Source organism: Onthophagus taurus, chromosome 1, assembly GCF_036711975.1.
Source record: "Onthophagus taurus isolate NC chromosome 1, IU_Otau_3.0, whole genome shotgun sequence".
Taxonomy (NCBI): domain Eukaryota; kingdom Metazoa; phylum Arthropoda; class Insecta; order Coleoptera; family Scarabaeidae; genus Onthophagus; species Onthophagus taurus.
In genome coordinates this window covers 10064586-10091007 of record NC_091966.1, presented here as the reverse complement: position 1 = coordinate 10091007, position 26422 = coordinate 10064586, and the positions used below count along the sequence as shown (strand labels likewise).

Here is a 26422-nt window from a genome sequence, read left to right as displayed (position 1 = left end):
TGACTGATTTTATCATCATTGTTATATGCAAATCAGAAAAAATGTTGTCTTATATTGGGCTTTACAATAAGGATATAACAATGTTATATTTAAATACAGCATAGAATCTTACATTTAATTATGAAATATGCTACATATGATCATCGCGAGCACATATCGGTCGGATTATTGGCAATTTCGGGTTCGATATTGTACCTGAACTTCTCTAACATTATTAGCTTATTGGCACAAACCCATAAAACGCATAAACGATCCCATACAAATAAATCTAATAGTGTTTAATGGCGTGAGCATGGTGGCCCATTTCTCGAAATATCACTGTTACCGAACTTCCTCTCAATAGATCAATTATTTGACCAGTTGTGTACCATGTAGCACCATCTTGGTGGAACCACATAACACTGAGGTCGAGTTCATCCAATTATACCTGTTTATGACTGCGTTGGTCTTCTCTTAAGTATGAAAATGCCTGAAAATATCGAGTGATAGTCACTTCTCTGCTATTAATTCTCTGAATCATTTAACCAGTTTGATTGTCTGAATTTGATTATAGTTTTGCAATATTCCCTAAGATTCTTATTATTCTAAAAATCATCATTCGGTTTAATTTGTTATAATTTTAAAAATTTTTAATAAATATTTGTTAAAATTGATTACGTTTATCGCAACGTTCCAAACATCTGGTTTATGTGGAACTCGTATTACATGGTAATAATATGGCATTATGTTTCGATATTCGATTTAAGACCATGAAAAATAACGTTCATTGAATGATTAATTGTAATAATATAAGTTATGTGTCAATACATATAAAAGTCCAAGAAAAACAATGAAATCACCATAAAAATACCAGAAATTTAACCCTTAATCTGCATAACAATTAAGGAAATATAAAATGGCCGGAAATCATTTAAAATTAATACATTTTCCTATGACTATGAGGAAAATGTATTAATTTTACGCTGTTAGTTTGAAATTGTAGAACTTCCAAAACAATAAGTTTCAAGTTTGAGTTTTTAACTCTTCCCAAGTCGATCATACTTTTTCTTATAGTTTCTGTTGAACCTCGTCTTTGCAGATTATAGTAAAGACCAGTATAGTTGTGACAGTGTACTTAACTCAAAAAAATGAAAAAAAGGAGTTATTTAGTTTTGGCAGTAATCGCACGATAACACCATTTTCTTACCAAATGAAACTCTTCCTTAATGTATGTCCGAAATTGCAATTATTGCTATTATTGGAATTATAATAGTTGCGTATTTCCCCCTATTCTCTTTCAATCTCCCTCACAATGTAGGTAATATATTATTGTGGGGCAGATCGACGATATGATGACATACTTTAATGGACGATTTGCGAAATACATTCAGTGTAGGAATCGGTGGTGCTTTCCGTTATCCTGATCCTAACCACAACACTACATTCGATAATAATGTGTTTAGCTAGTTACGTGCAATTATAAAAAAGCTCAACTAAAAAATTAAATGTAGGTGCTTTATAAGATTGCATTAGGTTACAGACGTGACATCATGAATATTATTATATCGAAGCGCTCTGACGTGTATCAATGTAAGAATACCAGGGGCGTTCAACACCTCCTCTAAAGCAATGTAGGCGACATACCCTTTCTCCTGCCTTTAATTGTCTAAAGGCGTCTAACGGCATAACAATGCTGCATAATTCAATTCACTGCGAGGTTGATCGCGACCTAACTCGATAATGAATAAATTCGACGAACTTTTGATATCTTTCGACATCGGGATGGTGTTATCAGATGCAGACTAAACAAATCAACAATAGTCATTTTTTTAAGTTTAAACTCCATACTATTTTTGATATCAAAACTCCGTTCAAAGGGTGTTAGCAGATACCTTATGCGATTCCTTTAAGTCCAGCAATAGCCTACCCAAAGTGTTAATTCGATTAATTACGCTTGACCGTTTTAAAGATTTTATTTAGAAATCAGCGATATATACGTATAATTATTTTGTATTTCTCTTAATACTTTAATATTAATTAGTTAATACCATGTAATTTAACCTGTTAAGTAAGTATTGAAACAACTCTCATTAATTTTGATCTTACCTTTAACATGGATTAATTTCTGTAACCCAGATTATCAAACCAACTAACATGCGAATTCTCATGTTATTAATTAGTATTTGCAATTAATTTACATATCGTTTAAAATCTATCTCGAGAATATTATGCGATCCGAAGAGTTCAAGATAAATATCGTTATAAATCATCGCGACTTTATAAATAATAATAAAGGCCCATCCTAAATGACGTACCACTTAACTGGTCGTAAAGTCGTTTGCGCGGTTGGTAGTAGATCTGTCTTAAAATAATGAAAGATCTGCATGCACTTGTACGTTGGTGGTGGGAAAACGAACGCACTCAAGTCCTCATCTTTATTCATTAAATAACGCCGGTCATTAAGGTTTAATTTATATATGCTCGTCCCGAGGCTTATCGTCATCAGATCTAGTCCTCTGGACCACATAGATGTTAATGCTGGAGGTTGTAAAATATCCCCCAAGGCAAATCTAGATGCAACCGTCGACTGTGAAAACGCGCCGGCACGATTCGAATCGGTAACGGTATAAGCGAAGGAGTGAAAATTAAAAAAAAAAGGAAATTAGAAAAAGTTAACCGCTAAATTATCGAAGTAGTGCAACAAACGTATTTTTAATTCTGTATTGAATCAATTTCATCAGATCTAAGTAATAATTGCGGGTTCTCCTTATTGTTTGGTAATGTAGTGGTAATTATTTTTAACCACCAAAAAATGAATTGAATGAAACTACAGTTCAGGAAAACAATGTTCCTATAATACATTGTCCTTCATGTAGTATCCATAGGATTTTTCTTTTTCTTTAAAATAGAAAAGTTTATTCTATTAATAAACAACTTTACAACAATCTATAACCTTTCATTTCTTAATTTTTAAAGATAGGGCTTTAATATTTTGAGAACACTGTGTTTAATAAGACGTTCCACTCCTGACCTTTTACGACAACCAGATCAGAGTGCATAATACATCGCGATTCCGCGAACTTTGTCGGAATCGATGAACCGAAACTATCTACTGATAATTTGAAGTGGAATTGGGATAGCTACAATGCAGTTTTATGTGTACTTCAAATACTAGTGCCATGTACGCAGAAGTAAAAAAGTCGTGTTCATAAGCAATGGTAGCCGTCAGGTAGCAGATAATTAGTTTCTATCTAAACATAATAACAAATGATGCGAGTACTAATTAGTTCTTGTGGAAAACCACTGAAAGTCTGAGGTGACCAAAAATGCATATTCCTCTAATAAGAAAAAAAGAGCAATCTTGGGCAAAAATACTCCTCACAGAAAGCACAACTCTGAGGATTATCCAAAAAAACTTTGCAACTTAATGAGTAAATTGTAAATACAAAGCTCCAATACAATGCGCTGAACGAACCAGAACGGATACCATTTGAATCAAAAAAAGGAGTAAGCTTTGTAGAAGTAGCTTTGTCTAACTTAAGTATAAAGAAAGTGCCTGAATTTGATTTGATGTCGAGTGTTCTAGTTATACAACTACCGAGAAAGACGATCGTGAAGTTATCAAATATGTATAATGCCGCCTTTACGTTAACCTACTCCCGAGCTCTCTGTAAAACAGCAGATGTCATTATGACACCTAAATCAGGCAAATCATCAAACGACGTTACCTCATGCAGATCAATTTCACTGTTAGCAGTAATGTCAAAAATGTTTCCAAATTTAATGTTAAAAGATTAACACCAATTCATGAAAAGAAAGCATTATTCTGTAAAATCAGTTTGGTTTTCGAAGCGATCACTCAACTATCCAATAATATATTATCATCATTCTTTTGCACAATCTGCCTACACTCCACTCTATTAAGTGCTGTCACTCTTCACACACCATCTCATTCTAGGTCTTCCCCTATTTCTTGGTATATCTGATTTGCTCCCAACTACTTTCTTTGCTTTCCTGATTTCACTTAAGATGTGTCTCATCTATCTTATTCTTCGAGCTTCGGTAAACCTAACAATGTTTTTTCCTTCAACAAGATTGTTTATTTGTTCATTAGTACGACGTAAGCACGTTCCGTTCTCATATTTTGGGCCGAAAATTCTTCGTAATATTTTTCTTTTATATATCTTCAGGCTATTCTCATCTTTTGTTGTCTAACCAGATATATATATGTGATAACCGTTCTTATTATCATTTTATATAGTAACAGTTTTAATTTTCTAGACAGCAGTTTTGATTGTATTGCCTTTTGTAAGCGAAGTAACATGCATTTCCAGCTCTTATTCTGTCTTGTAAGCAATGTTGTATGCTATTTCCACGTCTTCAAAGCTGTACTCAGCAAGAGCTATGTTTTGCGAAGTTTTTCTATGTTCATCTCTGGACATTCTCTGTAGTTGGTTTTTCCTAATTGATTTTTAGGCCAATTTGAAATCCAATAATATAATAACGTCTCTAGTATTGTTGAAACGACTCTAGAAGAACAGAATGTTTGCTCAGCGCTATTCCTAGATGCTGCATAACTACAACTACTTAGAACGCAATATAATGACTTTATAAAATCATATTTAAAAGGGCGCTAATTCAGAGACAGACAAGAAGGCGACTATCCCTCCGTGCGTGCTATAGAATTTGGAGTAGCTCAGGGCATGCTTGAACTAATTTTGTACTTGGTATATAATACCAGTCATATCCCTAGATTGGACGAGATTACTATGTTAACATTTGCCAACTACCGGTATGATAATCGGTGAAAGTGTTGGAGAATCTGTTAGAGAATGAGCTAAAATCTGGCTAAGTAAAGATAAACGAACGAAAATCGAGCTAAATTTGGCAAAGTATAGATGAACACAGGAAAATCTAATCACACATTCTAACAAAGCTAAATATCATGGCATGACGCTGGATGCGAAGCTCAGTGGAAAGTACACATCAAGAAAAAACGGGAGCAACAAGATCTCAAATATCGTAAAATGTATCGGTTATTGGGCCAGGTGTTTGTTCTGTGGATTCAAAACTAACTGCTCATATAAAATCAAATATTAATGTCTGTGGTCCACACAGCTCAAGATATGGTATCCAGTTATTTGGGTGAACAAAACAATGTTGCCATAATACAGAGTTTTCAAAATAAAGTACTTCGAGGTATCGTCATTAACAGTACTACATCAAAAGCGCCAATTCTGAGATCTGCAAGAAGAGATGGTTGTCAGTGTCGTTCAACATTCGCCGCTAAACATGAAGATTGCTTTCACTGCCACGAAATCGCCGAAACCATCCAGCGTCTTGACGATAATAGATTAGTGCACCGGATTAAAAGAACAAATTTACCTTCTGACCTAGTGAAGTGACTAAAAATCAAAGTTTAGTGAGAGTAAAGTTGTAGTAAAATCAATAAAGAGCCTCGTTTAATTTATTGCTCAATTTATATATCTTTACCTATATATTTATTATTTATTTATTTATTTGAGATATATTTTTCCTTTTTTCTTATACACAAACCATCGATATTTACAATGTAATTGACTACAGTTTACTAAAGTAAACTAAACAAGATAAATTTGTATAGAGAGAAAAAACAGATTTGCTCATTTTGTTTGTACGAATTTTGGTATTATTATTATCATACTAATTGTATTAATAATAATTAATATATTACATTATATATTTAATTAAATTCTTTTATTCTATTATAAGATTATCTAAATAGAGTATAGATATTTGCTGAATCCGTTACCTTGCCGAAGATCATTTGAGTTTCCTGTTTAGAACAACGTACATAATTATAGAACAGTAGTAAAGTGGTTATTCGCTGTAGGGATTTCCTCATTCTTTGGACAATCATCATTCTGCGAACGTTTTAAATATAGAATTCGTATTCTATGGCACGGCTATACGCGGTGGACGATGTTCGCTACGTAGAATTGGCATAAAACTTTCTTTACATCTTCGTTATTACGCAACAATGAACTTGAGATCCTTTATTTCTTTGACTCCTTTTATAATTCTCCTTTTTGTTGAACTTCGTTATTTGTTGACGCTTCTATTCGTTCAAATAGTCATCGCCAGGTTGCAAACGATGTTTGCTGTGTATAATTTACTATTGAATTGTAAATACAAAAAAAAGATGTTAACTTCTTGCTATAAATGGAAAATTATACACTCAACACTTTCATTATATTTATTTCCATTTAAAGAATTTTCTCGTGTAAAATTAACCACCGGAACGGTTTCAATTTGTTGTACTATTTTAGTTTCTATTTCTGTACATTTCGATATCACTTCGAATTTTCACTTTCATGCGTTAATCGGCCTCTCTTTAAGCTTTCACCTTCATGTTTTTACTTTTATCGAGCGATTAGAGCTAATCACCATAACGCGTCTACCACAAAAAGCTATTTTTGCGAAACGATATCATCATCGCCAACAGTTTCTCTATACACACTAAAAATAGACGTGGTTCAATTTACTCCATTACAAGCTTTCGTTCCCGAAATAAAGTTGTCATTGGTCTATTTTAATTGGGTCCTCCGGCCAGAACACGTCAACCATGTTCTAAAGGAATCAGCGTCTTGAGACGATACCCCCATTAACTTGTCCAAATAGTTGCGTAAAGCTTTGCTTTGAACAGAGAGAAGAAAAGGGAACGTGTCTCGTAATCGACTTAATGGAGAAGTCGACGTATGTTTATCCTGTTAGCGAACATAAACGGATTAAATTGCATTCGTATGCTCATTTCTTTTGTTGAGTTTCGAGACTTGATATGCACACATTTGCATTTCGTCTGAAACATAATTCAATTGAGTCTATTATTTGTAACAATGTGATTTAGTTAATAAAAAAATTATATTATATTGATTAAATATGTTTTAATTTTTACTTTAACCAGGAAAACTATGAAAACGGCTAAACCCAAATGATTCTAGTTCTAGGTCTAGAGTTAGTTCTAATTTTAATTGTTATTCAGCGTTAGATTGTTAAATTTTTTTAATTGTACTAAATGCCCGATACCTTCTAGTTCTAGGTCTAGTGTTAGTTCTAGTTTTACACTAGTACTATCACTAGAACTAACACAAGGCCTAGAACTAGAATCATTCGGGTTTAGCCGTCTTGAGAGACGTGTGGCTAAATCCGAATGTTTCTAGTTCTAGGTCTAATGTTAGTTCTAGTTTTAGTTACTATTCAGCGGTAAATTGTTGTATATACTAATTGAAATAGAAGTAGAACTGACTAGATCCATTACAATGAGGTCCGTTATATCGAGGTTTTACTGTAATTACTTGATCAGTAGCCTTGGAGTGTGTAATGAGATGTATCTATAACACATCTAATATCGAACTTTTGAATAATTATTTACTACTCACCATGTATTCAAGATGAAATGGTACTGAACATATTTATCTTTCTCTTACAAATAAATTAATATAATTTTGGAATTTTCCTGTTGAATTCAAGGTCTTTCTTTGTCTTGATTTTGGGGTACAAAATCCTGAAGGTCACATTGAGTTAGGTCAGGGGTGCTATCTCCATGGCATTGGTCTTTTCTAAATGGAGGTGGAAAGCGAGGAGCCGTAGCGGTATTGATCGACCAGCCAGCTGCCGGACGGTCTAGGGCAGCTGATGCACCAAAACGGTTTATTCTCTTCGAATTTACTAGCAATTCCGTTTAAGCTTGCACCCCTTGAAAGTACATTTTCCTAGAGGGTGAAATTAATTGTCGATCCGGGGTGAACCGAATATATTTACGGTACCCAAAGCTTTAATTAAATTTATTAGGGCTATTATCAACTTTCTCATCAAATAACATATTGATCTAATTTAATATTAAATCTTGATTTAATCTTAATTAAATATTATGTAAATAAACTGAATCGTTGTAACTTATGCGTAGATACAAAGACCTTTTCGCCCCTTAATTAATATGGGGTCTAACACCCTGATACGAATTGCTCCATATTACCATAATCCGGTATATACATCGAGGTTGGAGAAGGAAATTTACACGCGTGAGATCATCGCTAGGTTTGTTAGTGTAATCGTTGCCACCGTGTACCCGGTTTAAACCTGTTCCATATTTTCCGTTTATTAACACAACCTTGCGCAGAAATGGAGGATGTACATGAGATCGCATAAACTCTTGATGGTAACGTCCAAGAGATGCCTGGCAGCAGTAGTTTTCAAGTGTATTAATGACATCAATTTAATTCAGTACACTTTATATATAGTATCCAAAGGAAAACGGAACATAAACTTTAAATAAAGACGTTCAATTTTATTTATTTACAAACTTCTTAATAATTCACCTTATTTAATTTAACTTAATTAGTGCTCAATGTAAATTTAGCCATACGTATTATTTGAAAAATACGAGATGTTATGATACTTACGAGATGCTATGTACATCATCGTATACATTAATAGATGATATAATAATTTGGATGGAAATCGTAAGATGCCAGAGAGGATTTACCGAGAGAATTATGGTTCTGTATCACGGTATTACGGTCGGCGTTAATATTAAATAGCACGATTCCGCGTGCAAGTCTTTCATAGCACATTTATCACTCTGCAACAGTGTGTAATAGCCCCGCACTACCGCCTATAAATATACATCTAAATCTTTAATGTCATTTCGATGGTGTTTTCAAGCTTTCGTAATGCTACATTTCCAACACTTTTTTAGTCTTACCGTAAAAAAACTCTCGCAGAAATAAATCATCGAGTAGGATGTGAAATACCATTAAGCCTTCACGACATCAACTAGACGTCAACTTCTCGTTAATTCATCAAATAGAGATCTTTAGATATAATCTGAATCATTTCGAATAATAACCATTATAAACTTTCCTAAGATGTCGTTAGCCAGCCGCCTCTTAATGGAGGTGGACGTTATACGGAACAGTTACGAAACGGTCACAGTTCGATTAGGTGCAATCAATCAATCTGTTACGAAGACAGTCCATCCGTCCACTTTAAACTGGATGCTGATCCGGATTGTTAGAGGTGAGTCGTTTGCGACTTCCACAGGTTGTTAGACGTCGTTACGTATCATTTGTCAGGAAACGCGTTTGTCACACGTGCATCATGCAGAGCACGTACCGCAGTGCGAACCAAGATCGGCAAATAAACCTTTCGAGTGTTGTCGGTTCTCACACAAACCGTGGAGATTGTGGTTAAACCTCATAACGAGTTGCTTTAAGTGCGGAGACTGTGGGAAGTGAACATCCGGAACCATGAAGAAATTTTATAAAATATCAACTATCGATAATCCAATTGTTTTTGAAACGGATTATCTTCGATATTATCTCGTTACGGAAGTTAAAGTTATTTTTAATTGGCCATAAGTAATTGATGATCTATTGTGGTTATTTTAAGAATATAATAAAAAAATAAATAGTTTTTGCTGTTTTAAAAATACCTTTAATGATTTTAATACTATTTTTAACATTTTCTTTAAAATTTTTTTTATTTGGCGAATTGTGCATAAAGATCTTGGCTTAGACCATTAAAAGATTAAATTAACTCAAGAACTAATCATTTGAGGCTTTTTGATCATTTGAAGCGCCAAAACTTTAACAAAACCCCAGTTTGAAAATCCTGAATTTTCAAGGTTGATACCACATGTACTTCAAGAGGCTCCATTATAACCACAACAGGTGACCATGTGGTGTAAACTTCATGTTGACGATATGTTTGAACCTTATTTTTTTTGACAATAAAAATGATGACGGTCAATGAAATTTCCTATGGTGCCATATGGAAGAATGTTTGTTTCCAGAATTAGATAAACTTGACCTCAGTAATATATGTTCCAACAAGATGGTGCCACATACAACACAGCTGGTGAAACAATCGATTTATTGTAGAGGAAGTTCGGTAACCGTGTAATCTCGAAAATGGTGCGGTCGAATAGCAACCTCGCTCATGCGATTTAACGCTGGTAGATTTCACTTTTTTTTTGGGTTAGGTTAAGTTTTGAGCGCAGAAATAAATTGGATATAGTAAGATTATATGACGAGTGCGAGTACATCAAGCCTACTTTGAATATGATAACGAAAAAATTCATTAATTGTCAATTACATATATATTAAATGAAAAATGCATGCTTGCTCGGTTGCAAGACGTTCATGAATAGAGTGGTTTGAAACCATATCGGGATTAGTTCGATAACATCTTCGAACATCCTTGCTCAAAGGGGTCGCTGGGGTCTAAGCGTTGCATAGAAAATAAGCTCCCCAAAACACTACATAGATACCTATTATCTATTTAGCTAGAACTTGATCCAAATCTGATGAAAAGCTGGACCAAAATAATGATTATTAAATATCTAAAAACTTAACAATTTATTGTTATCCAAAGATTTTCCCATTCTAATTACTTATCGTGCCAAATTAGCATTCTTACATGATTAACATTATCCTGTGTGGCTACCATTCGCCTACCTCTTCTGTTCTTCATCTTTACACTACCGTGTTTGCTAAAATTAATCAGCACCTCAGAATTGTGTAGAAAATACAGCAAACCCGGTTCCCCGATGATGGTTACCAGCTGAGGGAATCGGACATTGTCCGATCCCACCACTCTATGTACTACTCATTACGTTTAATGTAACCACCCTGTATGTAATTTTTAGACAAATGTCTTTACCTCTTCATGTTCTACCTAACCATTGTAGTACTATGTTGGCTGATATATTTCAATTGCTCCTAGCTAACTAATTTCCGCAACATGGCCAGATAGTTACTACATGGAATATTATCCTAATTGTAGTAAACGCAAAGAAATTACCTTCCTTGCACTTAAGAACATTTTTATTCTGTATCGAATGACTATGTTTTGAAACATTGATTCTAAAAGTGTCTTAAAAAACAGAGGACTTCTCAAGCAATGCCTATGCATACGGTTCAAAAACTGTAATGCAAAAAATAGTAAGTTGTTATCAGGATTTCAAACAATTTCAAATATCTATTGAAAATCGGAGACATCTTTATCCTAATACTATGGTACTATTACTAATGTCACCCTTACTATTTTGTTACAAGTCAACAACAAGATAAACAAAACTATTTTATGTCGGCAATATCTTAGAGAAAACAGTTATTCATGAACTATTCAGAAATTCATTAATAACTCAACTCCGGAACTGCGATAAAATGCAGCGGCTTTCGTGTTAATTATACATAAAGTTCTGTGTCACGAAACTTTTGTTTGCAAAATCAATTGAAGCCAAGCACATTAAAAACTGAACTAATTAAATCTTGAATTCCAATTATTAATTGTATTTCTTCGAAGTGAAACTTGGTGTTTAAGTGAACTTTCAAGATATTGTTAACGTCAATTATTAATAAAGATTGTTGTAAACAATGAAACTGTTTTTAAAAACTTACTTTCTCTGTGCGAGAAATTAATTTTATTACAAATTAGTTTTACCGCAAACACTGCCATCTCTATTTATGTTGTTGTTGGGATGTGTGAAACTGATTAAAATACATCTATACTTAAGAAATGGCTATATTTAGGTAACTATGTGAGAAATTGTTTAAAATAGATTAAGTTAAATCTTAACATTTAAACTCAACAGTTATTTCAAGTCTTGTTGTTATCGATATGAGGAGTTATTTGACGGTTGTTAACAGTTAAAGATCTTAAAGAGTTACGTAGTGACAGTTTCAATCATGTGTATCATTCCAGATAAGATATTTAATACATTTAAAACTAGCTACGTAGATGATGTTTCCAACTATATCTTCAGCAAGAGTATATACAAAAAATGTTCATTATGAACCAAGAATATATATAAGTAACCCCAACTTAGTTATTATAATTTTCCGGATATAAAGCGAAAATCTGCAAAATAGATGTTTTTTTATAAAATTCATCATGACTTAAAAATTAAATCCGACAAAGATAAAACATTAATTACAAAAATGGTTGATAATTATTCAATTATTATAGATGAAGTATTTCAAAGTCTCGTCAAAACTAAACCATGATAGAAAGCATGATTTCGAGATCATTAGGTGAATTTCTCCTTCATATAAGGGAATATATTCATTAAAGCTGCTGATTCCCAAAAGTTCAATATGTTCATATGTTCATTACAAGTACACCAATGGATTGCAACTTAATCGCTAGTGTAATACGAAAATTTTCTAAGAGAAACAGTAGATGAAGACCGTGTACTCAGTTCCTCAAAATATGGATGCAGTAGTTCGAAAAGGGCAGTTCGACAAACTTCGGACGACCAGCAGATTATGTAGAGTTCGTATAACAGTCGATTTACGAGTTTTCTATTGGGTGTCACATTTTCATTTACCAGCTCCTTTAGGTTTCTAAGCATTAATGTCTTTTTCCATTGACCTCGAAAAATTTTCCCATTAATGTTATTTAATCTCCTTTATTCGATTATTCATCTTCAAATTGGCTACTTCTATATATTAAGACTCTTGTTCCAATGCTAGTTGTTTCACTTCCTCGCAGAATCACACTTTTATGTTGGCTCCGCATGTTTTGTTTATCCTTTTCCCTATAGATTTCTCTGCCACTTCATGTATATTTTGCTTTACTTTCCTAAATGCTTCTTCTACACTATCTGTCGGTGCAATTCTGTTGTCATTTCTTTTCTTACGATGTGTGCCATGTACAATTTTTCCAGTATCATTTTATGATTACTTCCTATATTTCTTGATGACAACGATCTGACATCGCGTATTCGCGATGATTGAGTTAGTTCGTTTGTTAATAGGTAGTTTATAGGTGCTTTCTATGTCCCTCTAATAGGTATTATTTGTTCGTAGACTGTGAAAGAACACTATAAATAACATCATTTCCAATCTTGGCGTTGAAATCCCTCATCAGCAGGAGTTAGTTTTGTTGCTGGTTGTAAAAATTCTTTATTTCTTTCATTGATTTGCTGGTGTCTGGTGCGTATACACCAATAAATTTAAATAGATGTTCATCGGCTGGCCCTAATTTGAGTGCAACGTATAGTAGTCGGTCCTTTATATATTCCATGGTGTCTATTATGCTTCCAAGCTTTTCGTGTATTAATAAACCGACAAACAGATATCTATTCGGTGTCCATCTAATTCCATAATTTCTTGAGTCTTCTTATTCCCTAATTCAACATTCCACGATCCAAGTCGTATCAGGTTCTTTTTCCAGTAGCTCTTTTTCTCGCCATGTCGTTTCCGGAAGACTTTTTATCATTTTATCACTGGCAGCTTACCAGCCTCGCCAGAACTCTCCTCCTTTACCCGGTCCCAGCAACATGGCTACTGAGCAACTCGATCCACTCGGCGTCTATCAGGCAAAGTTTTTTTCTGAACTTATAGAAAGCACCTCAAGTTTTTGACAAGTGGAAGAATGTGTCCAAAATTACTCCAACACAACATAGTAGTTGGGAACATAGCACGACTTTGGGAAACATCTTGCGGCTAATAGCAAAATACTCAACGTCGTTGAAATCACTATCTCAACGCATCTCATCATCGATCAGTTTTTGTGTAAAATTTTTACGATACATCAAACAATATAAAAAATGTTTTTCGATTTCTAATTTCATAAAAAAGTGTTTTTGAAAAAATCATTTTCAATCAACATAAAAGCATTGTTTTACAACTATATTTGGTTTTCGATATATTCGTTTGTAAAGATTGAAGTAATTGATATTGAATTATTTGATATTGAAATGTTATGACTTTCACTATCACTTTTACCATCATACGCTTTTAACGTTACGATTTTTTTAATTATCGTTTGATCACTCACCAATATCTAATGTGGTTGGTTTGTTTACGTCCGGAAGAGAGTCGGATGCGTCAAAGGTTCGAATTATAAATAGGAAACGTGGTGTTAGTGTAGATTTCGCGAGCGTTGATGTAGGTCAAGCGGGTCAACATGCCAGCGCGTGGCGTCGAGCCAAGATGCTATTTTGCCATATAGCATCAGGCCCGCGAAGATGCCCGGGGCCACGTTTATAGGTCTTTAAATCGTGAAAACGTGGATGCGACTTCCAAACGCCTCCGGGTCTCCATCGTATATCGTACTTTCCGTATACTTACGCGATCCTCGGAAACTTATCTTTGACTTTTAAATTCCTAGAAGGATCTTTACAACTCACGACCCCAACCTATTCCAAATCAAGTAAAAAACATGATCTTCATCAAATAAATATTATAGTATACGGGTACCAATAATGACCCTTTACAACTTTTATCTTTTGTATTCCCAATTGACACACCTTGCGCCCAACTCTTTTGAAGAAGAGATTAGTTTCCGACCAAGCCCAACTATATAAAAGTCTATTTGTCGCACACATTGTCGTACCATTGATGAGTTAATAAAAAGAACCGATCAATAAATTGAACACGACCTTGATTCGTTTGACCCACGTGGAGGTCAGATCAACTACTAAAATAGATGACGTTCCTAACTTATTGTGTCAGACAAATAACAGACACACGCACAAATGAAGTATCATCAACGCGTTTTTATTCCCAATTTATTTTTGGATCGAGCCGAAATTTATCGAGGAATGTAACCTATTCCGTCATAAATCAAACTGAGACGTAAACAACTTTACTGCAACCGTGTACCAAGTCAAGTTTGCTCCAATTTCGTCATTCATACTAGTAAATTGGTGCTGAATTAGGAGAGACCATTAACTAATTGAAGGATGCTACAAATTTAGATAACCGTGTGTTAGTCTTTCGTAAAGGCAACTACTCATCGTCTTTTTTTGATGGATAATTTTGTAAATTGGTAAATTTACGTGATTAAAGTTAAAAGAGCTGGGAAAGGCGTATGCGAGTACCATAAACAACAATTTCTCGACGATTACCTTAACGATTTCTATTGAAAGTTTACTGCATGATGTACAAATTGTTTACTTGGTTATTATTGTTTTCGATTTCATATATAATAACGGTTCAATTATGGTTATTTTGTATTAAATTGATTGCTTTAGGGTTAAAAGTTTGAGATGGAAAGCTATGTAATTAGTTGGTAATAAACTAATAAATTATTAATCATATCTTTTTCTATAAAAATATATTAACCTACTATTTTATGGTATACATACATAACATCAATATGATAATAGATATTTTTCTGCTTTAGACTTAACTTCAAAGAATTACCTTTACTAATAGACGTTCGTTTACGTAATACATCAACGTCAGTTGAGATAGCAAATAATCCCATAACAACGTTTAATGTAAATAAATAATATTGGTGTTCGTAACGAGAAAACTAGAGCATAGTAAAAAAGAAACTCTAAACCAATTAACTGTACATTGATAGGTATAATAATAATAATTAAAATTAATGTTCTTTAATATGCAACAAAAAAATAATCTAATAATGATTGTATGTAAACTTATAAAATTATATTAACCCATTTTAAATTTAAAACAACGTAGATTCTAAGGCGCGCTAAAATTAATGGGGAGGTACGCATTCCGTCCAAGACATATACAAATATCCGTACAATGCTTGCCTTGTTTGTTTGAAATGCCTTCTACAAATGTTTCGTAATTCATCTAAATCGGTTGCTGTCAGATTGCGGGCTTGTACCATGTTATTCCGTCATCGTTCTTTAGTAAGTACCGTGCTTAGATTTTCGTTTACTCTCTTCCTGTTTACTTTCCAATCCAAAATTTCATTGGTATTTAGGATAATTCTGTACATCTTCAATTTGTAACAACAAAACAGAACTTTATAAAATAAACTTGTATTGATATAGTTACCGGCAAGTACCAAATAGACCGAAAAATATTCAAATATTAAGTGGTAATATTTTAGAGGGGTCAATGTGCCCTTAAATCTTATATTTAGCGAGTGAACCCCAGTTCTATAAATAAATTTGCACCCGACAAATTTAAGTCTTCCTTTCTATATCATAAGTAATTTGTATGGTATCAGTAAAGAATTGTTTTTAACAGTATTTAATTGAGGTCTGTAATTGACGTTATGTATGGTATAGATAAGAGCTGACAATAACGAGCTGTAAACTCATAGAATGCGGTTCCGTGTACAACCCACCAATTACAACTATAAAAGGATAATCGATTCTTGCTGGATTAAAATCGATTCGTTATAGTATCTCGTTTTAAGTGAAATATGAATCCTAAGTAATCAATAATTAATTTTCATACCTTCATTAATTAATCCAAACAATTATTAGACAGATTAGATTAATTAGTTTAATTTTAACTTTGGAATCCGAAGAAATCGCTCATATTATGTATAATGGAAACCTTATTTAAGGAGATAAGAAAAATAAAGATAAGAAGTTACTTAACCTAATAAAGAAAAGAGATAAAAGAGGATGAAGAGGAGACAATAAATCAGACTACAAATTCCATTCCAGTTTTACAAATTTAGCAGATTTGCCCACTCGCATGCATAGAAGCAATAGAATCACTTTATGAAGTGCAACAATTTGAAACTTGTCGTTTCCTGATTAAAATGAAAAAGTTATAAGAACGTTAAATTGCAGATTGGAGAGCATATTACACCAATGTGATGACACGCTGAACCTGAACATATACCTAAGTTTGCACAATTTATAAAATATATGTACATGCAGGAATTGTGGAAGAAATGACGAGAAGATAAATAAAGGGACGATTGCGAACATTTTATATGTATTGAACCATCTAGTGAATAAGGGTTTACAAAACAAAGTAGTCATTTATATACACTATTTGTAGATCAAAAAGCTATATTTGACACGATAAACAGATGTAAATTCTGGAAGATGCTAAGAAGAAAGAGAATCAGTGGCCATCAAATGGGAAACTATTGGGTAAATGGGAAAGTGAACGAAAGATTTTGGACGACTAACATATACGGACATATATGGACATATACGGCGTATATTGAAGATCTAGAAGGGAAATTGCAGAGGTAGCAAAATGAAGCAGTAGAAGTGGGGGCAAAAAAATTGGCATAGTTGGATTATCTGGATGTGGTAACAAAACAAGCTATAGAATTCTAAGAATGATGAATGGAAATATACTTTAAAAGGAAGATTAAGGGAGATTAATTACACATAATTATGAATTTTTGTTGGAGCTTTAAACAAAAAAGAGAGAGTGAGTGGAAGGGAAGAGAAGTGAAAGTGATAAAGGAATTTACTGGGTTTTACTTTTCCAAATGACTAGCAAATAAAAAAGAACATGCTGGAAAGACATAACGAATGTGATAATATACGGGCGGAGACACCACAAATTTTAAGATATTTTGGAGAAATATTGGAAGTGGGCATTGGGATTGAAGGCAAAACCATGGCAGGCGTGGACAGTAGGAGAGAAAGTAATATTATATTGAAGTATGGTAGTAAACAGAAGATATAACGGGAAAGAGGAGAGAAGGAATAACAGTGTGTAGAGAACTAGAGGGTACAGATAGGTACAACATGTAGAAAGAGTAACAAACACAAAGTTTAAAATAGCAAAGGATATACCCAGATATATATTGAAACAAAGAAGAGGTGAACAAAAAGAATGTTAACGTGTTTCGGCTGAATAAAGCGATGGCAAGTAGATGTTTGGTACAGGAAGAGGAAAGAAGGTGTATTTTGTGTGGGAAAACAATTGCCATGTATGACGAAAAGAGAGGACGAAGTGGCAGGGGATATTAAAAATGGGAAGGCAAAGGAAATTGTGGTCGGCGAAGGTAATGACAATAATTGAGGCCTCTTTAATTAATTAATCAAAAAATACCTGATAATATTCCAAGTTGAAGGACGATTACTTAAATTCTTACTAAAATGGCAAGAAAATGAACAAAAGAGAAAAGTGAAAGCAATCTTAGTCTCTGGAGCCAGAGACGCATCACTTTCAAGCTAAGACCATGCATAGTGTAGCAATCAGAAAGGATACATTTGGCCATCGTATCATCTTGTTCACAAGCATGATATAAATATTAGAAAACTTTAAGTCATTCAGGTGTTTCAACCTTACAGTAACCCGTAAAAAGTCCTATAAAGACGTTTACTGATGTGTAGAATGTTACTAGGTGTTAGATTTTTGATCAGATCAATATAAGATCGTAAAGACTTTTAGCCAACGTTTCTGTATGCTTACTTCCCGAATAAATCGAACTTAACTTTGAGGACGTATTGCTACGTCCTCAAGCATTTCCAACAGATTTCCAACTTAGCGCTAAAACAGGCGCACATTATCATTCACTGAAACCGTAGTTTATAATAGAAGATTGCTCTCGCAGCACTAGTTTGCCTATTTGAACCATCGTTATAGATTTTAACATTTTTAAAAGGACCAAGAAATCATAGTGGGTAAGGTATTCCATGAATTGGCCGCAATTTCCACAATAATTTGCTCTCTAAAATAATATCTAATAATATCTAGCTTCTTTTGACAAGCATATCGGACTTCTAGCAAACAACGATGTTCTAGGATTATCGACTTTTCGCAGCTGTATCACAGCAATTAATTCCCTTTTTTTCTTGTAACTCAACAAACTCTGACATATAAAGTTTGTACCTAGTGGTAGTATCGTTGACAGTGAAGAAGTTAACCTCATTGCGCCGTTTAATCAATCTATCTCAAAAATGATTACATAAAAGTTGTACGGGTATCCATAGAGATTAGGAGAAACATTTTGTTTTACCAAAGAATTTGTAATATTCAAGAAGGTCGTCTTAAATCCTAATGCGGATTCTTTAGAATCCAATACTCTCAATGGCAAAGCTGGTCAGCTGATGGGATGAAAAGATATCAGTTTGGATTTGTCCTGCGTATTTGGGTATATTAATTGGGTTCTAGTGATCTATGTAAAAGACTGACTACCAAGTTTTACATAAAAATGAGGAAAGACATTCACCAAAACATCACGCTTACTTGGAATGTACCGAAATGTAACTTACCGTTTTGTATAAGTTCTTCTTTAGTAGGCACACTATAGCAGGCCAAATACTTTATGTTATCCTTCCTTAGTAAGCCAATTTGTCGTTCGCACCTGATAACAGAACCTTTTTTAAACTTCTTAACAGAATTACTCTATTTAAATGCTCTATTAGTTCTAGAACATTGTCTACTTCTTCTAAACTCCATCCATTCAAAATGACATGATTCAAAGTTTTATTTTAGTACTTGTCTCACAAAATGTTGAATTTTCTAATAAATAAGTCTCTAAACGGAATCGTTGACGGTTCAAAAACTTAAATAACATATAGTTTTCTATAAAAAAATTGATATTTCCTGAAATTTACTTCGTTGGAAATAACCGAGATATAACTTCAGTGACAAGGAAAATGTTCAATCTCCACGGAAATTTTATTACCTTGCAGATATTGGTATCCGGTAGGTCAACGTCGTATATCTTACGGCCAATATACGTGACGTATCCAATTTAAAAACAATTATGCGATAGCTAAGTAACTGTATTTTCCGGTTATTATTTTTTTATTACTTTAACCAAACCTTGGGTACAGGCTTTAGCGTTCAAAAAAATCTTTAAAATTTATTGGAGCTTATATACATACTTCATGAATTGAAATATTAACGCTTCAATGCAGTCTTATAATAAAATAAATCCAATTAAAACCCCTAAATTAAAATCCTTCAATTAACGTCTCTAAATTAATATTCATCGGCTGTTTTTGCATGATTGCTTTCATGATGTGTATCATTTTTGTGGGAAAAAGTTCGATTGATCGACTCTCGGGAAAATCACCCCCACGTAATCTCACCCTTGAACAGTGAGGATTCGCGAATTGTAATAACAGTTAGGGGATGGTCTATCTGTCAGGTTTCGCCAAGAGGGAGTTCCCACAATCAATATTTTATTCACCGGCCTCCGAAGAGCTTTGTACTGAGGGTCAGAATTCGTTCACTGCTTTTCGTTTGCAGAACAGGACGGAATCATCGGGGTAGCTTTTCACGCAACTTCCCCCATTTCGCAGAGCGAACAACGCTCACCCAACAGCATTTTGTAACACCAGCTACTTTTTTTGCACGAACATACGCCCCGCCATCACGATTATTACTCGACATCCTTCCTTGTTAGCTTAGCTTTCTGTTTCAATAAAACGTGTTGCCATTCAATGTTCATTTTTTTGCTGCAGCCGTTTTAATTAATTCTAAAGTTAAAGTTGAATTGAATTGTACATATTTTTCCAGTATGTTAAAATATTATAGTAATATCTATCTGAAAAATAAATATAAATAAAAATAATTGTAGATAAATATTGTCATGAAATAAATATAAATTATCTTTAAGGCGCAATTCGTTTTATATTAGCCTAGATTCTATGAGTTATTTTTACGAAGGAGTAAATATTACGGTTGTGTTTATTTGATTCGTGATGACGAGGGACGACCTTCAATTTGTTAGTTTGTGAATTAAAGTAGCTACGTCGCAATACTGAGTATGTTTAAAAAACAAAGAATAAAATTAGTAATTTAAGCTGTACAGGATCTATGATGATCTTCTATTTTGTTATGACGTAGAATTTAATAAAAATGCTTAAAAATATAGAAAAACAAAATTTTATGTAAATTGCTAATACTTATACAATGTCTCCTAGAAAAATATAGCTTTGGTTAAAATATAGAAAAAACTGCACAAAACAATTTCTATGCACACATTTAATTCAGCCTGATAACACAAGAAATACCAATAAGGAACATAATTGCATGTGTTAAAATGCTAATAATGCATGGATGAATTATTTGCAATACACTAGCTTTATGCAATATGGGATGATTTTATAATGAAGACTTTTACACAATGGGAAAACTCTTGTATATTATATATGAACACATTGCGCCATTTACAAGAAACCGTCAGCTGCACCAGTACTAAGTTTTTATAATATTCAGAAATACATCTGTAAAAATATGTAAAAATGAGACCCTTAAGTCTTCGTTAGTGTTGTGGAATCTGCTGTAAAATAAAAATTTGACAAACTAGTGAACTCTAGTGGTCAGTAGCTTAAAATCAATACTCAGTTTATTGTGAGATCTTACGAAAATCGGTTGGAATATGATATATGATTTAAACTAAGATTAGAACTAAAACTAGAACTAACACTAGAAACTTTCGGGTTTTGCCGTGCGTCTTTTAATAAAAGGTTTGACGTTTCGGATGCCATGTTGCAACCTTCTTCAGAAACTGGTTCGAAGTCCTGGTCCGAAGACTTCGAAAGTTTCTAGTGTTAGTTCTAGTTTTAGTTCTAATCTTAGTTTAATTCACACCGGCCGTGAAAAGCCTTCGTACTTATATGATATATGATATCCGGTAATATTACTTGTGTTACTTATAGTGTGCAATGTATTTGAAGGTACACTAAAAAGTATTTTTTGCGTTTCATCGGATGTGATGATTATTTTGATAATTTCTTAGCAATGTCACACGAAGAATTTGGTGATCTTTCTGATGTTGAATTTTTTATAGATAATGAATCTGAACAGGAATGCAAAGGAACTGTATGGGAACACAGAATACAGGGAAGAAATATCAGGAGAAGAATCAGGAAAACAATCTAACTCAGAAAGTAACAAAGAAATCATGATATGATTAATCTGATAAATAAAGAAAATGGCCAAATATTTTCAAATAATAGAAATGTAAAAACACAATCAGAGAATATAACAATTCATTTGCCTGGAGTAAAGAGAATCCCGACACTGAGAATATTCTTGATTCTTGACATTATTCATAATACAAACTAAAGCCTCTGGATATGATAGAAAAGAAAAAAAAGCACTTTTTGGCTTACTTTACTTGATAGGGTTATAAAAAGCAATGCAGCAAAACAGTTTTGGTCTTTGGAATACCGTTGGTAGTGGTTAGTTGCTACAGTATCTGCGATTTATTAATATAGAACATGGAGCGCAACGCAAAGAGGTTTATAAGTTGAAACTAAGTAGAAGGACCTTTGATCATTTTTTGAAACTGTTGATAAGACATTGAGGGCATTCAGAAAACGTGTGCCATTCCTTCAGTACATGTCCAGTAAACCTTCAAAATATGGATTAAATGTTTACGTTAGCATACAGCCAACAGGACCTTTCCGAAAAAGTAACAAACCAGAAAGTGTACTTGAACGTCTGGTGGAACCCATATCTGGAACAAAAGGCAATGTTACATTCGATGATTTGTTTACTAATTATCCTCTAATGATCAACCTAATACTCAAGAAGCATCAACTCACATCAGTTGGAACAATCAGGAAAAATAAGTGGTATATGTTCAATAAGTGACATATTAAAAATTTTTAATATGAGAAATGATAAACTAATGATTTAAGCAATCCCAAAAGCAGAGATTTAGGTTGTTCAAACCTGGTGGCGTTTTGACTACCACCACGGTTAATCCAGCATGGTAAAATTGTCTTGTCAAAATACCAATGAAACATCGCCCAATTCCAAATTACTTTCTAAATATTTTAAGTTTGTAGTGCGAATTATTAAGACAATAATTTAGCGCAACTGAGCCAAGTAATTGACTGTTAATTATACTACACTACAAGTTACCATTATAAGTGAATTGAGTGAACACGGTGTATTTACAAAATGTAAGTAATTGGAAAAATTCAACAGTAAAGCAAAATCACCATCCTGAAGATTCTGGACAAGATGAATATAGAAAGGCCTTTTGTTTACAAAAAAGGCACGCTTTCTATAGTTTAATATCGTGTAGAAAATAACATTGGCTTATGTAATGGTCGGTTATCGCAACAAAGGAATATTTTTAAGATACATATCTAGCGAATTGTTACCAAAAATTACCTAAAATCAACAGTGGCCTATATTATTTTGAAGTGGAAGGTGAGAGGCAATTGTCGGAATGTTCCCTGAGCCGGCAGACCCACAAAACTGGGAGGATCACTAAGTCTGTCCCAGTTGATTGGTTAATGTTTCACCCTCAATGTTCTGCATCTACCGTTTGGATGGCCTGCCTGAACGCATCGTACCCACAGCAAAGTTTGGCTGCGGTGGGATTATGGTCTGGAGATGTTTCTTTTGGTATGGATTCAGTAACAAAAGTATCTGTTTTGTTTTCTGCTGACGGTTGCTTTCTTTTTTTTTTTTTTTTTTAATTACAGTTTTTATTGGATCAACATTTTATTACATGTTATGCACAATATTTGTAGTTAAGAATTAGTGTTTTATTCATTATACTGTATGAGGTTATTCACTTGTCTCCTCTTCGCTACTTCTATCGTTAGTTAATTGGTCTTGTGGCATTTTTCTTTTAAGACGTACATGGATGTTTTTCTTCCCTAACTTATAGTGTGTTGCTCCTTCGCAGTTTTTTAAGTTTTCAAAGAACTTCACGTTAAGCCGTTTGATGAAAGTTGTCACTGTAGGTATGTTTAATTCTTTATGAAGTTGGTCATTTCTAACGAACCACGGTGCATTTGTTGCAATCCTTAAAACTTTATTTTGAAAAGTCTGCAATTTCCGCAAATTGGTTTTGGAGGTATTTGACCATACACAGCTGGCGTATGTTAATAGCGATCTCAACAATGATTTATAAAGTAGGAGGGTGCATTCTATTTTTAGTTGGGATTTTCGATTTATGAGGGGATAAAGTTGGTTTAACCGTACATTTGCCTCATTGAGTTTTCGGTTGATATGAAAGCCCCAGTGAAGCCTCGTGTCGAGATATACTCCAAGATATTTAACAGCCTCGGTTGACCATTCTACACCTTCATTGTTAATTGATACGGTTGCTTTCTAAGCCCTTTATATTTCGTGGGCAACATCTGTACTCAATACGATGGTAAAAATACCATGCGTGGTCCTTTTTCGAGGTATTGTTGAGTCTCTATCAGGTCATTTATGATTGCTTAGATTAGCAATGAAACATAAATAACGACCACCTTTTGGGGGTCTCTTCCTTATAAATACGTGTTGCATCGTGATGACTACACCATTATTGGAATATAATCCAGAATATTAGTTTTGAGATTATAGTTACAGAGATTCCTACATATCTCTTATATGTTATATCGTTGTTGTTAAATTTAAGAATTAATCACAAGGTTGCTAAGTGTAGGAAATTCGCATCATTTTTACCTTTACTAAAACAAGTTTCAAAAAATCTTCATTTTTACAAAATACCATCCAAATCGCCGATAAGTTCTGTGTTTACATTATGTTTTACTGCTATAAGAAGTTCTTGAATATTACAAAACTAAATTCAAATAAGTACAGTGTAATGACATGAATATAGCTTTTCTTGCTTTATTATTGGTCTACCATTTTCTTAGTTGGTATATGTATCTATTGAATTATTCCAATTTATTTATGAACGAATTGATACGTCTCATAGCGCATTAATTAGAAAGTGTATACGTTCAAAATGGGAATCCTATACACATCAAAACCTACCATTCCATGAAGATAAATAAATATTTATTCGTGGAACCACAGAAACGGAGCTAACTTTACTACTTCAAACAGCGTTAAGACAGAACATAATTCCAATGTAATGCAATGTATAATTCCAAGCTTATTTAACCATACTAACTTCACATTCTCTTAAAATCTTGTGCAATAAAATCTTTTTTATACATAAACATAGCTAATCCTACAACAGAAAGCTTGATGTTTCCTTTTTATCATGTGACATACGAGGAGGATAAAAGGTTAATTACAAATTTTATATAAATCCTTAAAAACAACTGGTGAATTGAGAACTGCATATAATCCATATTTACCACTTATTATAACTATGCTCGATTTAAGAGCTTGAAGTACTTAAGCATGTTCCACTTTGGAGCTGTTGGAAGTAATTCTCAAACGGTGAACGTAGACACTTTTTTTTCGCTGCGATGATGAATTTTCAGACAGGCGCAGAGATGAGATGAGAGGACAGGGATAGAGACATGTTGCCAGAATTAAATGAACATGTTTTTTTCGAATAACAATTTAAATAAAATAAACTGTTTTACTCAATCATTTAGTTTCATATGCAAACAAAAACGAATAATTATATATCATTACTATAAATATTATGTCGTATGCAATTTGATTGGTTTAATGATGATGTTTATGCAGTAATTTGGTTTCAGTACGGTCATTATAATATGACTGTCAAGGTTACGTTACCTACGATATAAAATATAACGATGATTAAATGTTGTAAAAGAATGGTTTCTTTTTTAATAACATTGAAATATCAGATCTAGTATGTTTGTTTTTTTTTTTCATGAAATGTTCAGCACGTAGGTACTAATTGCGGAAGCATAATATCCTAGAGACAATCCCGGTTGAAATGCGTCCTGCAGTAATAATGCTAACGGTAGTTTACACCGCACAACGCCATCCTGTGGTGAAGAATCGCTTTACGTTTACAAAAAAATACCCACAAACTTTGGATTTCTAAGTACTACTTTAGTACTTTATTTTTTTTATAAATTTACCGTTTTAATAGATCTTTATTCCGTTAATTTTATTTGGCACAGTTTATTTTTCAAAGATTTCTTTCAAATGAGCAAATAAAAAGAATCATATTTGCATTTTGTGTTGATTAAAAGAACTGTTTTGTTACTTTTGTTTTAACACTAATAAAAAATAACATAAAAGAAAAAAAGAAGATTTAAATTAGTTATTTCTTTTTGGTTTTTATAACTCAAGACCTTGTTGTTTTCGCGTCCAAAGGTCACCATTGTTTTGATTGCGCCATAGTAAAAAACTAAAATAACCAGACCTTGACTTGCCAAAAATTTGCTATTAACCCTGCGAACTTAATGTAGATCTTGGACAGAAACCAAATCAATTGTTTGTTTATTTCTCACAATCTATTACTTTTAAATACAATTACTTCTAAAATAATTATTAATCCATTTTTAAAGTTTTAGATGAATCCTAAAAAGTAAAGTTTAATTCAAACAAGATGAGAACCATTACGAATCTTTTGTTAACCGAAGCAGACAAAATTTTCATGCACGATGAATCTTATGAGTTTCTACTCTGTTCAGTCGTTTGATTCAGCAATGAGAACGCTCTCAACCGGACCGAGTCCCTCTCAACTTAATTACGACGACGAGAAGATAGTCTTTGTCGACAAATTACTTAACAGCTACTTCCCGACGTAACCGTTAAAACATTTTTAATTAAAACTCTTCGTCCGGTTAATGTATATCAAGCGTGAGGGAGGACATTTGATAAATTTACATTTAAAAGAATGAAAGGATAATAATATGTTTATTTTACTTGCTAATATTCACCTTTCTAATAATAAGTTCAAAATCATTAAAATTATGTTGATGAGTTATCTAAACCAATAATTATTTGAATTAGGTCAAATTATTATGTACTTTCTATGTATGTGATTATTAGGAATTAAATTAAAAGACGGAACGTTTATTTCCGTCTTTTTTCTCTAAACAGGATCCAATCCAGTT

The 26422-nt window shown here is 33.3% G+C and overlaps 1 protein-coding gene across 1 annotated transcript in view; it reads left to right on the top strand.

Annotated features, from left to right (window-relative positions):
• The window catches only part of LOC111417357 (serine-rich adhesin for platelets), a 177854-nt gene that overhangs the window by 86183 nt on the left and 65249 nt on the right, over positions 1 to 26422 (top strand). The gene's annotated exons all lie outside the window — the stretch shown is intronic.